The 10,348-nt window shown below is 38.9% G+C and overlaps 4 non-coding genes across 4 annotated transcripts; all 4 read left to right on the forward strand.

Moving 5' to 3' along the window:
* The first annotated feature begins 2,766 nt into the window (after positions 1-2,766).
* On the forward strand, positions 2,767-2,837 carry TRNAG-CCC (transfer RNA glycine (anticodon CCC)). The gene has a single exon. It is a non-coding gene; the product is annotated as a tRNA-Gly (tRNA).
* Positions 2,838-3,749: 912 nt separating this feature from the next.
* On the forward strand, positions 3,750-3,820 carry TRNAG-CCC (transfer RNA glycine (anticodon CCC)). Its single transcript has one exon. It is a non-coding gene; the product is annotated as a tRNA-Gly (tRNA).
* A 2,112-nt stretch (positions 3,821-5,932) lies between these two features.
* TRNAG-CCC (transfer RNA glycine (anticodon CCC)) lies at positions 5,933-6,003 on the forward strand. The gene has a single exon. It is a non-coding gene; the product is annotated as a tRNA-Gly (tRNA).
* Positions 6,004-9,811: 3,808 nt separating this feature from the next.
* Positions 9,812-9,921, forward strand: TRNAL-CAA (transfer RNA leucine (anticodon CAA)). Its single transcript has 2 exons — positions 9,812-9,849; positions 9,876-9,921. It is a non-coding gene; the product is annotated as a tRNA-Leu (tRNA).
* Positions 9,922-10,348: the final 427 nt, after the last annotated feature.

Consider the following 10,348-nt stretch of genomic DNA (forward strand, 5'->3'; position numbering starts at 1 on the left):
TTCTGTTTGTGATAAACCTGCTTAAAGGGACATTATACTTTTACAAGCTGCAAAAGAGAACTTTTCCTTTGTTTTACAAGCCTGCTAAAGAGGACCTTTTTCTGAAGCTTCAAGTAAGAGCATTTCCTTTTTGTTCTTTGTACTACTTAAAGGGACGTTTTATCCTTTGTGGCTTTCCTGCATTCTGGAACAATATTCATTTTTGTTATCTTCTAATCTGCTTCCTGAGTGGGTCACGTCCTGGATATTTCTCAGTGTGCTAGCGTGTGCTTTCAATTCACGCTAGCAGTTGGGTTACATCCCGGATTGATTCCAGAGCGGCTGACATTCAGCTTTCCCACCAGGGATTGCACCTCTCGAAGCGTAACCTTCTTCAATAACAACGAACGGTCAATGACCTCCACCAAATCAGAAACCTTATCCCTAGGCAATCTACATTCCATGGCCACCGAGTCAATGGTAATGCCTAAAAATTCAAGGGATGTCACCGGCCCCTCAGACTTTTCAAACGCAATGGGCACACCGAAATCAGCCGCAACCTGATAACAGACGTCCCGCAAGAGTATACAATCCCCTGAACCCGCTGGACCCACAAACAAAAAGTCGTCAAGATAAATGACGAAAGGCCCACCCGTTCAGAAACGACCCACTCTAGAAAAGTGCTAAAATGCTCAAACAGCGAGCAGGATATGGAACACCCCATGGACAAGCACAAATCCACATAGTAGGCACCATCCATGCAACAACCCAACAGATGCTGCGAAGTCGGGTGCACAGGTAGCAGTCTGAAAGCTGCCTCAATGTCCACTTTAGCCAGTAAAGCAGCGGCACCAGCTTCTCTGACTAGGTTAACCGCCTGATCAAACGACGCGTACTTAACAGACGACAACTCCTGAGGAATGCCATCATTAACAGATCCCCCTTTGGGAAATGATAAATGATGAATGAGCCTGAATTTACCAGGCTCCTTATTAGGAACCACCCCAAGAGGTGATATCCGCAAATCAACCAAATCAACCAAAGGAGGGCGATCAAACGGGCCCGCCATTCTACCTAACTCAACCTCCTTCATCAGTTTTTCAACGACTACCCCAGGCCACAAACGAGCCGACTTTAAACTACCCCTAAAAACCCCACAACCCCCTTGTGACGGAATCACAAAGCCAAATTGAAAACCATGAAAAAGCAACGCCGCCTTATCAAAACCTTCCGCCTAGCGTACAGGGCGAGCCAAGGCTCCATTGCGGTGAGTCTCACCAGGGTTGCCCCCTTTGTCAGACGCATCCCCAACCCCGCTCGGTTTACCCTTACGGAAACACTTCGCATAGGAATGTGCCCCCCCACACCCTGAACACTCGTGCTTAAACTTGCATGCTGCTCCCCACTTGCAAAACTTTTCATTATAGGCAAAGCAACAACCTTTTCTGACCGTGGCAGGGGATCCCCCGATGGAGGCGCCACCGGCTCCTGATCGAAAGGACTGGGAAGATCTTAGAGGCGTCATGATTTTTAGCCACAACCCCATGTCACGGTCGTCCCACCGCATTTCCGGCTTAACTGACAAGCGTTGCCTGAACTGCTCGTCGTATGACCACCAAGCCATACCCCCGTACGTCCGCTGAGCAGAAGACACCTCATCAAGATAACAAAAAAGCGCCGAACCCTGGTCAGGAAATTTACTTGCAAACACACTAGCATATATTAAAAATGCCTGAAACCAGTTAGAAAATGTTTTCGGCAACTTCCTATATCTCTTTTTTCTCTCCTCCTCCTCCTTCTTGGCCACGTCTTTCTTAGAGTCCTCCGGGATCTCGAAAGACTGCTCAAGCGGGAGAAGAGAGAACAATTCGATAAAATCCCTCTTATATATCTTATCCCTCACTTCAGAGGTCAAGTGCATCCCCAGCGGCCCGATTGAGCAGAGACACGACCGAGACATTGCTGTATCAGCCACCCTCAACTCAGCTCCCTCACCCTGCCTCAATGCCACCCCGGAAGACCCCACTATAGGCCCGGAAGTCTGCGCCACAACCGAGACACCACCCCCTGAGACACCAGGGACCGCCACACTGCAGTCCTCAACCCTCTCCACAATCGGTACACCCGCCGGCCTGTCAACAGGGACCCACGCTCTTTCTACACCAACCCCTCGCGCAGGGCCAACTCCTTCCAATTTGGCTAACATCACTTTCAATCCCGCCACTACACTCCCTGTCACTGAGTCACAATCCACACTCCTAACACCACACAATGTAATATCACTCCCCCCCCACATTCAACAACCCTGTCTCACCTGCTGAAGTGCTCTCCGTATTCCTGACGCTTGAAGGACTGCTGAAAGTCGCCTGGAGCCCGCTGCTGCGTTGCCCCGTAGCCTCTCGCCCTCCTCCAGTAGAAGTGGCAGCTGGCCGTCCCTGTTGTGCCAACTGCCGTGGTTGATCCTGAAAAACAGTAGAACGTGAATACATATCCAGGGGAGGAAAAGGTCTGCTGCTCTTTCCCCCTCTTTGCCGGCTGTTACTCCGAGCCGTACTAACTCCCCTACCCCTCTTGGGAGCTCCCCCACCCTCACCACCAGGCCAATCAACGTCCACAACCGGCCGTCTTCTAGACCCCTCCCTATGTATAACACCCATGTTCATACAGAAATCTATTTAAAATGTATTAAAAAAATATATATATATATATATATATATATATTAAATAATCTGCCTCATATTACATGTACTAAATAAAAATGAGATTTACTGCCCCTGTTAACCACCAGCGCCAGTGGTGTAGGGGTATCATGCAAGATTCCCATTCTTGCGACCCGGGTTCAAGTCCCGGCTGGCGCAATTATTTTTATTTTTCTATATTTTGTTTTGCCGTTAAAATAGGTTTGAAATTAGGGTAATATAATTACTAAATAACAACAGAAATAATTAAAATAACATGAAGTATTTAAACCAATTAGTAAGATTAAAATGATGAAACTTACTGCACCTTATGATACAAATAAATACATATTTTGATTTCTTTATTTATTACATTTTCACACATTTTAAACGTAAATAGAAATATTTCTGGTCTGTACAAGTCCCTAATGTCACAAGGCACTTTTATCAATAATGAAGATACGCCAATAATTAAATTAGGACTTTTTTTCTTTGAATTTTTTTTTTTACTAAAACCAACAGTTTCTTACTTGTGCACATGTGATACTGTAGTATGCATACTGATTGGCTGATAGTGAGAGTTCCTACATCTGCATTAGCTGGCAAGGACATGCCTCTTTATAGTGACAATAAGGGAGAGTCATTCACTGCAATAGACTAATTCCAGTATCTGTACTGAGAGGTCATGATTAGTTAAGGGTTAATTCTAGATGACATCATTATATATATCCCAGGGCTTCACCCTGTCATGTGATGTCTTCCCTGGGAGACCCACACTTAACCCTTTAAGATCTGTACTCCATTTCTTGTCTGGAGAAAAATATATTTTTTAATACTCTAATGAAAACAAAGATATAATTTGTCAAGCTAAGAAAAAGAAACTACTCAGATTAAATGCATAAGTGGTCGTTTTTACCAGCTTATTTATTATTATTATTTGTTATTATTATTAATAATAATAATAATAATAATAGCAATAATAATAATAATAACAACAATAATAAGAATAACAAGAGAACATATATATTTAATTAGTCATATGACACTTGTGCTTTGCTACTTAATGACTTATTTTGGGCTAAATCTACAACAGCGCCAGTGGTGTAGGGGTATCATGCAAGATTCCCATTCTTGCGACCCGGGTTCGAGTCCCGGCTGGCGCACATAGTTTTTGTGCGATATTTCTTTTCATTTTCTAACATGATATGTATTCCCTTATTGTCCTTATTTTTATACCGTGTTTTATGTAAACAGGCTTAGCACATTCACAAGAAAAGCTATAAGTATTCAGGATATTAAATATCGATTTGCTGTAAAAACTATACTATATATCAAAAAAGCCATTACAGGTTTTCAGAAGCTTAACCATTTTTGTGTTTTTATGTGTACATCTATGTGTGTATCTATACATGTGTGTATGTGTGTGTACATGTGAGTATGCTCATGTATGTGTGTGTACATGTGAGTATGCTCATGTATGTGTGTGCGACTGTGTGTACATGTGAGTATGCTCATGTATGTGTGTGTACATGTGAGTATGTTCATGTATGTGAGTGTACATGTGAGTATGCTCATGTATGTGTGTGTACATGTGAGTATGCTCATGTATGTGTGTGTACATGTGAGTATGTTCATGTATGTGAGTGTACATGTGAGTATGCTCATGTATGTGTGTGTACATGTGAGTATGCTCATGTATGTGTGTGCGACTGTGTGTACATGTGAGTATGCTCATGTATGTGTGTGTACATGTGAGTATGTTCATGTATGTGAGTGTACATGTGAGTATGCTCATGTATGTGTGTGTACATGTGAGTATGTTCATGTATGTGAGTGTACATGTGAGTATGCTCATGTATGTGTGTGTACATGTGAGTATGCTCATGTATGTGTGTGTACATGTGAGTATGTTCATGTATGTGAGTGTACATGTGAGTATGCTCATGTATGTGTGTGTACATGTGAGTATGCTCATGTATGTGTGTGTACATGTGAGCATGTTCATGTATGTGAGTGTACATGTGAGTATGCTCATGTATGTGTGTGTGTACATGTGAGTATGTTCATGTATGTGAGTGTACATGTGAGTATGCTCATGTATGTGTGTGTACATGTGAGTATGCTCATGTATGTGTGTGTACATGTGAGTATGTTCATGTATGTGAGTGTACATGTGAGTATGTTCATGTATGTGAGTGTACATGTGAGTATGCTCATGTATGTGTGTGTACATGTGAGTATGCTCATGTATGTGTGTGTACATGTGAGTATGTTCATGTATGTGAGTGTACATGTGAGTATGCTCATGTATGTGTGTGTACATGTGAGTATGCTCATGTATGTGTGTGTACATGTGAGTATGCTCATGTATGTGTGTGTACATGTGAGTATGTTCATGTATGTGAGTGTACATGTGAGTATGCTCATGTATGTGTGTGTACATGTGAGTATGCTCATGTATGTGTGTGTACATGTGAGTATGCTCATGTATGTGAGTGTACATGTGAGTATGCTCATGTATGTGTGTGTACATGTGAGTATGCTCATGTATGTGTGTGTACATGTGAATATGCTCATGTATGTGTGTGTACATGTGAGTATGTTCATGTATGTGTGTGTACATGTGAGTATGTTCATGTATGTGTGTTTGTGTACATGTGTATGTGTATCTGTACCTGTGTGTATGTTTGTGTATTCATCTATGTATCTATGTGTACATGTATGTGTCTGTGTACATGTATGTGTGTATGTTCATGTATGTGCACATGCATGTGTCTGTACAAGTATATGTGTGTGTGTCCATGTGTTTATGCATGTTACATGTATGTGTACATGTGTATATGTGTGCGTGCATGTACATGCATGTGTGTATTTCTGTGTACATGTGTGTATGTGTCCATTTATGTGTACATGTGTGTATGTTCTAAAATGTGTGTGTACATGTATGTATATTTACATGTATGTGTACACTGAAGTGAGCATATGTGTGTACATGTATGTGTATGTGTACACAAGTGTATCTCTGTACTTACATGTATCTTTGTGTACATGTGTGTACAGGGTATGATGACTTGTTGCATTTTAAGTTTATGATTTATTATGTAATTTAACATCTAAAATATAAAGGAAACTGTATTTTTTGAAACATTGTAATAATAATTGTGATAAAAAAAAAAACCTAATAATAGTAAAAATAAAAATAATAACAATACTAATAATGGTGCGCTGAGAGTCATGTACCTTCTTGTAGTCACTTACAGAGGTTTACGTCATCAGCGCCAGTGGTGTAGGGGTATCATGCAAGATTCCCATTCTTGCGACCCGGGTTCGAGTCCCGGCTGGCGCACTAACTTTTTAGTAATTTTATAATCCAGACATACAAAGAGAACCTTATTCATACAGGAAAAAACAACATTTAATTATTTTATTTTCACTGTAGAAATTTGTATATTTATGTAAATGTTTGTCATTGTGTCACCTCCATATATGTAATGTGTCACCTCCATATATGTAATGTGTGATACAGCTCTAGAGTGAGGTGACTGTATCTGTATAACTAATCACATGATTATGTCACATGACACAATAAGTACTCAGGTACCTACATACACAGCTGTATATTATATGTAATGTGTGATACAGCTCTAGAGTGAGGTGACTGTATCTGTATAACTAATCACATGATTATGTCACATGACACAATAAGTACTCAGGTACCTACATACAGCAGCTGTATATTATATGTAATGTGTGATACAGCTCTAGAGTGAGGTGACTGTATCTGTATAACTAATCACATGATTAAGTCACATGACACAATAAGTACTCAGGTACCTACATACACAGCTGTATATTATATGTAATGTGTGATACAGCTGTAAAGTGAGGTGACTGTATCTGTATAACTAATCACATGATTATGTCACATGACACAATAAGTACTCAGGTACCTACATACAGCAGCTGTATATTATATGTAATGTGTGATACAGCTGTAGAGTGAGGTAACTGTATCTGTATAAACTAATCACATGATTATGTCACATGACACAATAAGTACTCAGGTACCTACATACAGTAGCTGTATATTATATGTAATGTGTGATACAGCTGTAGAGTGAGGTGACTGTATCTGTATAACTAATCACATGATTATGTCACATGACACAATAAGTACTCAGGTACCTACATACAGTAGCTGTATATTATATGTAATGTGTGATACAGCTGTAGAGTGAGGTGACTGTATCTGTATAAACTAATCACCTGATTAAGTCACATGACACAATAAGTACCCAGGCGCCTACATACAGCAGCTGTATATTATATGTAATGTGTGATACAGCTGTAGAGTGAGGTGACTGTATCTGTATAACTAATCACATGATTATGTCACATGACACAATAAGTACTCAGGTACCTACATACAGTAGCTGTATATTATATGTAATGTGTGATACAGCTGTAGAGTGAGGTGACTGTATCTGTATAAACTAATCACATGATTATGTCACATGACACAATAAGTAGTCAGGTACCTACATACAGCAGCTGTATATTATATGTAATGTGTGATACAGCTGTAGAGTGAGGTGACTGTATCTGTATAACTAATCACATGATTATGTCACATGACACAATAAGTACTCAAGTACCTACATACACGGCTGTATATTATATGTAATGTGTGATACAGCTGTAGAGTGAGGTGACTGTATCTGTATAAACTAATCACCTGATTAAGTCACATGACACAATAAGTACTCAGGTACCTACATACAGCAGCTGTATATTATATGTAATGTGTGATACAGCTCTAGAGTGAGGTGACTGTATCTGTATAACTAATCACATGATTATGTCACATGACACAATAAGTACTCAGGTACCTACATACAGTAGCTGTATATTATATGTAATGTGTGATACAGCTGTAGAGTGAGGTGACTGTATCTGTATAACTAATCACATGATTATGTCACATGACACAATAAGTACTCAAGTACCTACATGCACGGCTGTATATTATATGTAATGTGTGATACAGCTGTAGAGTGAGGTGATTGTATCTCATCTGTATAAACTAATCACATGATTATGTCACATGACACAATAAGTACTCAAGTACCTACATACAGTAGCTGTATATTATATGTAATGTGTGATACAGCTCTAGAGTGAGGTGACTGTATCTGTATAACTAATCACATGATTATGTCACATGACACAATAAGTAGTCAGGTACCTACATACAGCAGCTGTATATTATATGTAATGTGTGATACAGCTCTAGAGTGAGGTGACTGTATCTGTATAACTAATCACATGATTATGTCACATGACACAATAAGTACTCAGGTACCTACATACAGTAGCTGTATATTATATGTAATGTGTGATACAGCTATAGAGTGAGGTGACTGTATCTGTATAAACTAAGCACATGATTATGTCACATGACACAATAAGTACTCAGGTACCTACATACAGCAGCTGTATATTATATGTAATGTGTGATACAGCTGTAAAGTGAGGTGACTGTATCTGTATAACTAATCACATGATTATGTCACATGACACAATAAGTACTCAGGTACCTACATACAGCAGCTGTATATTATATGTAATGTGTGATACAGCTGTAGAGTGAGGTGACTGTATCTGTATAAACTAATCACATGATTATGTCACATGACACAATAAGTAGTCAGGTACCTACATACAGCAGCTGTATATTATATGTAATGTGTGATACAGCTCTAGAGTGAGGTGACTGTATCTGTATAACTAATCACATGATTATGTCACATGACACAATAAGTACTCAGGTACCTACATACAGTAGCTGTATATTATATGTAATGTGTGATACAGCTGTAGAGTGAGGTGACTGTATCTGTATAACTAATCACATGATTATGTCACATGACACAATAAGTACTCAGGTACCTACATACAGCAGCTGTATATTATATGTAATGTGTGATACAGCTATAGAGTGAGGTGACTGTATCTGTATAAACTAATCACATGATTATGTCACATGGATTATGTCACATGACACAATAAGTACTCAGGTACCTACATACAGTAGCTGTATATTATATGTAATGTGTGATACAGCTGTAGAGTGAGGTGACTGTATCTGTATAACTAAGCACATGATTATGTCACATGACACAATAAGTACTCAGGTACCTACATACAGTAGCTGTATATTATATGTAATGTGTGATACAGCTCTAGAGTGAGGTGACTGTATCTGTATAACTAATCACATGATTATGTCACATGACACAATAAGTACTCAGGTACCTACATACAGTAGCTGTATATTATATGTAATGTGTGATACAGCTATAGAGTGAGGTGACTGTATCTGTATAAACTAAGCACATGATTATGTCACATGACACAATAAGTAGTCAGGTACCTACATACACAGCTGTATATTATATGTAATGTCTGATACAGCTGTAGAGTGAGGTGACTGTATCTGTATAAACTAATCACATGGTTATGTCACATGACACAATAAGTACCCAGGCACCTACATACAGCAGCTGTATATTATATGTAATGTGTGATACAGCTGTAGAGTGAGGTAACTGTATCTGTATAAACTAATCACATGATTATGTCACATGACACAATAAGTAGTCAGGTACCTACATACAGCAGCTGTATATTATATGTAATGTGTGATACAGCTATAGAGTGAGGTGACTGTATCTGTATAAACTAATCACATGATTATGTCACATGACACAATAAGTAGTCAGGTACCTACATACAGCAGCTGTATATTATATGTAATGTGTGATACAGCTGTAGAGTGAGGTAACTGTATCTGTATAAACTAATCACATGATTATGTCACATGACACAATAAGTAGTCAAGTACCTACATACAGCAGCTGTATATTATATGTAATGTGTGATACAGCTGTAGAGTGAGGTGACTGTATCTGTATAAACTAAGCACATGATTATGTCACATGACACAATAAGTACTCAAGTACCTACATACACAGCTGTATATTACTGTATATGTAATGTGTGATACAGCTGTAGAGTGAAGTGACTATATAAACTAAGCACATGACACATCATTTCATAGGCTAAGTATTCAGGAGCCACTAGGAATATCAGCTGTCAGGATGGCCGAGTGGTCTAAGGCGCCAGACTCAAGATTCACATCTTCCCAGTGATTGGGTGTTCTGGTCTCCGAATGGAGGCGTGGGTTCAAATCCCACTTCTGACACATTTTTTTTTTATTTTTTCAGAAAATTAATAATTATTATTTTACATTCTGTTTTAGGAAAATATCTGATTCTGAGGTTTTTCTGATTTTATACCAATTTAAATATGAAATATCATAAGTAGTTGAATTACACCTGGCATCAGGGTTAGGCTTTTTTTAAAAGAGGAGTGCTAAGTAAGTAGCAGAAACTTTTATATAAGGAGACTGATTCGAGTACAGGGATGGGGGGGTCATCCTGTATAGTACAAGTGATATTTAAATTAGATACACACTACACAGTAACAAAAAGTAAAACACTATAAACATTCTAAGTTAATAGATACATTGGTAAGAGAGACCCCTACAGGATCACCCGGGAATTGCACTTCCCAGTCCTAAGAGAAAAAAAAAATGTATTCACATATCACAACAGTCACCATTCCAGATC

The sequence above is a fragment of the Bombina bombina genome, chromosome 7 (assembly GCF_027579735.1).
Source record: "Bombina bombina isolate aBomBom1 chromosome 7, aBomBom1.pri, whole genome shotgun sequence".
NCBI classification, from domain to species: Eukaryota; Metazoa; Chordata; class Amphibia; order Anura; family Bombinatoridae; genus Bombina; species Bombina bombina.